This window comes from Sarcophilus harrisii, chromosome 6 (assembly GCF_902635505.1).
Source record: "Sarcophilus harrisii chromosome 6, mSarHar1.11, whole genome shotgun sequence".
In the NCBI taxonomy this organism is placed as follows: domain Eukaryota; kingdom Metazoa; phylum Chordata; class Mammalia; order Dasyuromorphia; family Dasyuridae; genus Sarcophilus; species Sarcophilus harrisii.
This window is the reverse complement of record NC_045431.1, coordinates 84,107,272-84,114,324: the sequence shown is the minus strand read 5'-3', so window position 1 is coordinate 84,114,324 and position 7,053 is coordinate 84,107,272.

Below are 7,053 nucleotides of genomic sequence, written 5' to 3'. Positions count from 1 at the left end.
TTCATTAAATATTCATATTTTTCCTCAGTAAGTTTATAATTAGTTTTGCTAGATAAAATATTCTTAGTTGGAATACTAGCTCCTTTGTTTTCCAGAATATTTATTCTGATGGCTTTTCTTCATTAACATGGAAGATGATTATAGTGAAACAATATTTGAATTGTTTCTTCTTGGTTGCATGCAACATTTTTTTTTTCCTTGACCTTGGAGCTCTGGAATTTAGCTATAATATTCCTTGGAGTTTTTATTTTGTGATATATTTTAGAAGGTAATTAGTGAATTATTTTAATTTCTATTTTACTTATGCTTCTAAGATATTGGATCAGGTTTCCTTGGTCAATTTTTAAAAATATAATGTTTAAGTGCTTCTTCTTTTTTTCTTTCTTCTCCTCCTCCTCCTTCTTTTCTTCTTCCTCCTCCTTCTCGTGGCTGAGAAAATATCATACCCTGAACTTCTATTATATTAACTATTCCAGAATTTGATTTGAAGTTGTTTGGAGAGGGAATGTTGGAATAGTTGTTGGAAAGTTGCTTTTTTTATTCTGCCATCTTGGTTCCACACCTGACAGTTTCAATTATAAAATGATATATGTATATAAAGTATGTAAAAAAATTACTTCAATTAGTCATTGAACTAATTGATCTATGCTGTCTCTATGAAGTCTAAAATTATGATCCCATGAAGACTTGGATTCAAAAAGTACCAAAAATATTTCATAGATGTGTAAACTTGGACAATTACTCTAAATCAACATTCTTTAACTTGTAAAATGGGAATAAAACTGCAATTTCTTCATTGCAGAATGATAGAATTTAACATACAAACATACATATATCATATTTTGGAAACTTTAAAGTGTTATGTAGATGTACATAATGTATTGTAGTCTCATGATTACAATATTTTATACATGCATATATATTAATTTGCATGTATGCATCCATTTTATGTATTCATAAGTATAATATGACATGTGAATTCACAGTCAAATTTTTCAGTTTTTTTTCCACAAATAATATTATGCATTCATCTGTAGAAAATCCTCAATAAAACCAATATAATATATACCAGACTAGGCATCTCTAACAGAAACAAAATATCTGAATATTTCATATTGGCTACTCAATAGATTTAGAGAAGCAATGCATGAAATATCTCTGTTTCTATGTCTGTAGTTCTGTTAGTATCAGTGTCTTTGATTCTGTTTTCTTCTATCCTTTCTCTTTGTACATCTCTAGTCCTGTCTTTGTCTCTCTTTCTCCCCATCCATCCCTATTTACATAGACAGACAGAAAGACACACACACATGTATCTCTCTCTATATATAGGTATAGGTATCTATAGAGAGATACATAGAAATATCTTATTTAGCCAACTTAATTATCACCCTACTATGTCCCAATTTTTCATTAATGTCATCAAGCATCAAAATATATTTTGATTTATTTTGGAAATTTTTAACAAATTATTCAGAGAATTTCTTCTGAAATGGATATGAATTTTTAGTCTCAAATATTTTCTGGATACTTTGAAAAATATCCTCCTGAAAAATGACATTTAGAATTAACCAATTTAGAATTAATCCATGATGAGACTAGCTCCATGAACTCTTTTATCCACATTTATAAGGAGAACTTGCAAGTGTTTCTTCTTAGTGTGATGTCTCTGTATTATAGTTTCATTTAAGTCTAATTTGGGAAAAATTCTGAACGAGCACCTGTATTAAAATCTCTCATCAGCAATTTATTATGTATTAGATCTTTGACAAGCCATTCAATATCTCTAATTCTAGTTAGTGATCTATAAAATATAATGTTTGATTAGATAAGAAATTCAAAGTCAGTGTAATACACCTTCTTTGGAAATGTGCCAATTCATTGTTAATTAGAGAAAGAATACAGTTTGTAGAACCTCTTAAGGGTGTAATTACTGGTATATCTTTTGACATCTGACAATGAGGTACTGAAATAGGACTTCTGAAAGAAGGAAAAAAAGAGGAGGAGGAGGAGTAAGAAGAGAAGGTAAAAAATAACAAATAATGAAAAAAATAATAATACTGATAAGAACAAGAAAGAGGGGGAGGAGGACAAGGAAAAGGAAGACAATGTAAATGAGCTAAGAATGAAAAGACAGATTCTAGTACTGATCTGCTACTTTATTTCTATCTTTTCATTTGTTAAAAGAAAATCATAATGTCTTCTTGCATATATTATCTGACTCTTCTGATGGTCACAAGTTATAAGAAATATGGAAACACTTAAAAACTCTGAAATATTGTGCAAATGAATAATTATTATCGTTATACAGATTTTTTCAAAAATTATGACAAACATCTCAATGAGAGAAAAAAATTAGCCAATTTCTCAGATATGTGAGCATGTATTTGATTATGTAATTAAAACATAGCTATTTGGCTGAATTTTATATTTAATGTAGATATTTGATATTGAAAAAAACGTAGTGTTCTTTATCTGACTTTCCTCTTTTCCACAAAAATGTAAGACAGATTTTTTTTTAAGCTTTTTATTTTTCAAAACATTGGACAATTCTTCAACATTCGCCCTTGTAAAACCCTGTGTTCCAATTTCTCCCCCTTCCCCCACACCCTCTCCTAGATGACAAATTGTCTAATATATGTCAAACATGGTAGAAATATATGTTAAATCCAATATATGTATATATATTTATACAATTATCTTGCCGCACAAGAAAAAAAAAAAGAGAACCAAAATAAAATTAAAACAAACAACAACAAAAAGAGTGAGAATGCTATGTTGTGAACCACAATCAGTTCCCTCAGTCTTCTCTCTGGGTGTAGATGTCTCTCTTCATCACTGAACAACTGGAACTGGTTTGAATCATTTCATTGTTAAAGAGAGCCACATCCATCAGAATTGATAGTCATATAGTCTTCTTCTTGCCATATATAATGATCTCTTGGTACTGCTCATTTCACTTAGCATCAGTTCATGTAAGTCTCTCCAGGCCTCTCTGTATTCATCCTGCTGGTTATTTCTTACAGAACAATAATATTTGATAACATTCATACACCACAATTTACCCAGCCATTCTCCACTGATGGGCATCTACTCAGTTTCCAGTTTCTGGCCATTACAAATAGGGCTGCCACAAACATTTTTGCACATACAGGTCCCTTTCCCTTTAATATCTCTTTGGGATATAAGCCCAGGAGTAACACTGCTGGGTCAAAGGGTATGCACAGTTTGATAACTTTTTAAACATAGTTCCAAATTGCTCTCCAGAATGGTTGGATCCATTCACAGTTCCACCATGTATTAGTATCCTAGTTTTCCCACAACCCCTCCAACATTTGTCACTATCTTTTCCTGTCATCTTAGCCAATATGAGAGGGGTGTAGTGGTTGTAAGGCTGATAATTTTCTGTGTCTAAATATAACTTCCGGATTTTTTTTCCATTTGGTAAAAACCTTTTAAAAATTCTATATTTTTTTCTTGACTGTCTACTTTCTGGATTATTCTGACTGGCTTACATTGTTTGAATGTTATAGTGGCAGTTTTTATTGTCTCTGACCTTTTTCCCAGACTTCAGATGTTTTGCATTACAGAGTCAAAAAAAGAAAGGCAATACAATTGCCATATATATATGACTTATCAATATTTCAAATATTATAGTAACTGTATTACCTGACTGACTGCAAAACTTTTACAAATCCCAAATGCCTTTTTCTCTGATTATTCATCATTTGTAAGTGAAATTGCTGCTTTCCTAAGTTATGCTAATTGATTTGCAAAGTTTAAATATTAGGAACAGTGAGAAAGTCAGTTCTAGCTCTTTTTGCCTTTTTAAAAAGATACTCATTTTTCTTGCATATTTTTATTTTTTTGGGCCCAGTCTCTATTTTGTTCATTTAAGAAAATTAACAGGACAGATAAGATCATAAAAGTTTTCTTCTGGCCATCAGGCCAAAATTTCTATTTCTGGTTGAGTTCATGGGTATGTACATTATTGTGCAGGGCAGGTAGTAGCACAATGGATAGAATACCAGACCTAGAGTCAGAAAGACTTACCTTTCTGAGTTCAAATATGTCCTCAGACACTTACTAGCTATGTGATTCAAGGCAAGACCCTGTTTGTCTCAGTCCTTCAATTGTAAAATTAGCTGGAAAAGGAAATGTAAAACCATCTCAATTTCTTTGCCAAAACAAACAAAGAAACAAAATCCAAATAGAGTAAAAAAGAGTCACACATGACTGAAAAAATTATTCAACCAATTATTCTAGTTGAGCATAACCCATGAGATCCATAAGTAGCCAGCATAGATGTGGAAAAAATGAATTAAGCATTTTCCATAACTGACAGATGTCTCAGCTTTTCTAATCCATAATTCCAGAACCCAAGGGTGATTAGAGTGCTGTGAAAATTCTTTCTATATATTCTAACAGTATCAGTCTGCCAAATTAGGAAAGTAAAGGAAACAAAATAAATCATGGGAAAGAAAAATATGCATAAACCTGAGAAAATAACAAATATTGTATCTACTGAAGTGGGAAGGATGGATCTAGAGCTACTAATCAGGTCCCAGAAATAACACCACTGGGGAAAGTTACAATTGTCCAAGAAAATAAAAAGAAAGAATATTTAAGTCGTGTCCACAATAGCAAAATAACCAAATCCATGTTCCAGACTGAAGGAAAAAAACAGAGTTTGTAGGAGCAGTATAAGACTAGAGAAGTTGCTTCCAAGTAAGGGACAACCAGTGTAAAGGAAATAATATTCCTATTGATAAGATTACATTATTTTATTATTCAACTTCTTTACCAAGATAAGGTGAAGGTAGAATTATGAAAAGGTCTAAGGGACAATTGGTGTGAAGAAAAACAACAACCACTACCTTAGGCCTTGTGATGACTTGCAAATCTAATATGAATGAATAATGATACAAGAAAGACAAAATATCTACTGCAAGTTTAGAACAGTGTTTAGGAATAGAAATAAGTGATTATCCTGCTATGCTCTGCTCTGGTCAGGACATATAGTATTGTTAAGTTTAGGAAAGATAATGCCTTTACTTTACCTTTTATCATTTGCTTCTAGATCTGTCACCTGAGCCTTTCTTTCCACTTTCCTAGACTTGGCTCAAGTTTAAGCACCATTCATCTCTTTTGCAGATTATGTGCTTTGTAGCATTCTCTAATCTAATTTTAAAATCTCTCCCATCTCTAATCTAGCTTCCATAAAGCTGCCAAATAAATCATCCCAAGACTTACTGTGTCTTTCCAACTCAAAAATCTTCAATGATTCCCTACTGCCTCTAGGATAAAATAAAAAAATCTTATATTGATATTGAAATATTCTAAAGTATGTTTCTTCCCAGGAATGAGATAATCAATATTTAAAAAACAGAATTTAAGGGGAAAATATGCACAAAACACTTTAATCATTTTTAAATTTTTAATCATTTAATCAGTTCATTACTAACATTTTCCCATCACTTTCTTAAGGCTATTATATATCTATATCTATATCTATATATAAATAATAAGTCTATAGAATAAATCAAGATCTAAATTTTTGTTTTATCAAGTTCTTAAGTATAAATGCTCACACTGAAAAAAAAATTTCTATTAGTTGTTACAATCCAGCTCCAGCAAACAACATATTTCCTCTCATAATCTTATTTCATTTTACATGAAATAAACTTTTTCCCATATTCTGAGATCTACAAAAATTTGTCTGCCAGCTATTTCTTATAAAGGACATTCCATTTTCTATCTTCCTGCCTTTGCCAAGGCAGAATTCCATGTTTAAAAGGCAGTCATTTCTACACTGTAGAATATATTGCTCCCTTCAAAGCATGACTCAAGTGCAAACTTTCAAACAAGACCTTCCTTTTCTCCTTTCCTCCTCCTCCTGAGTTCTTTCTCTCTTGGAATTACTTAGCATTACTTTGAATTTAGTTATCAATTGATACAGAGTTTGCCCTCTAGTAGAATGTCAGCTCCTAGGGGAGCAGGGACTTTTTATTTTTTGTCTTTCAAGGTAAAAAAGATAAAAAAACAAATAATAACCTTGCAAATAATGCGTATTTAATAACAATTTAACAAACTGAATTGAATGGATCAAATGAAGAAAATTCCATGATTCTATGAAGTAAAATCTTCTAGTGTCATTGTTATTCTATGTGTCTTCTTTTTTAAACCACTTGGTTATCAACTAAATAGTTTTCTTTTTTATATACCCAAAGGTAAAATCATGAATTTTTTTCATACCATATAATTCAGAAATAATGAGGCCTCTTTACAAATTAATGAGTCTCGGGAGATTTCACAATTTATTACAGTGAAAGATTTTGTTGGATAAGTAAATTTGTTTTCCTTTGAAGCATTAATGACCAGTTGAGTTTGCATTTCTAAGACACACATTTCCTTCAAGAATTCCCTGTGATAATTATCAAGAATTAACCACATCTCCCTTGTCTAGATTGCCCGATTTTTTTTTTCAATCTTGAATTACCATCTACTTTTCTAACAAGTTCCCAGTTCAATACTGAATTTATATCAAATCTGTTGAGACCAGTTGTGATAACTAAAGAGTGACTATATCAGTTTCAGATACCAGAAGTGTGTCTCCACTTCATTATCACCATTTTGAGTGTCAGTTCTTCAAATTGACTTCATTCTTTGGGAGAAATATCCTAGTTGTTAGATTTGGGACATTTGGAATGAGAAAGAATGGAATAGAAATTGGAATGAAAAGGATGGAGGTCAATATGTTTTTATTTTGGTGGAGGGTGGGAAAGGCTTTTTTCTTCTTATTTACTCAGCTCTAACATGGAAAGCATATTTTTTGGAGAGAGGCACATTCAGCCTACATAGTATATTCAGTATTTGAAGAACAATGATTCCTCTACCTCAAATTTACCTCTATACTAATTTGAATAAACTTTATGTGATATATAGCAACTCATTCCTTGGTATATACTTACAAAACTTTATCTGGCATGTGGGAGTGTTCAATGAGCACTAGCTCCTCTAATGTGAGGGCTGCTGAGCCCTTTCCAGGGTTGTTCA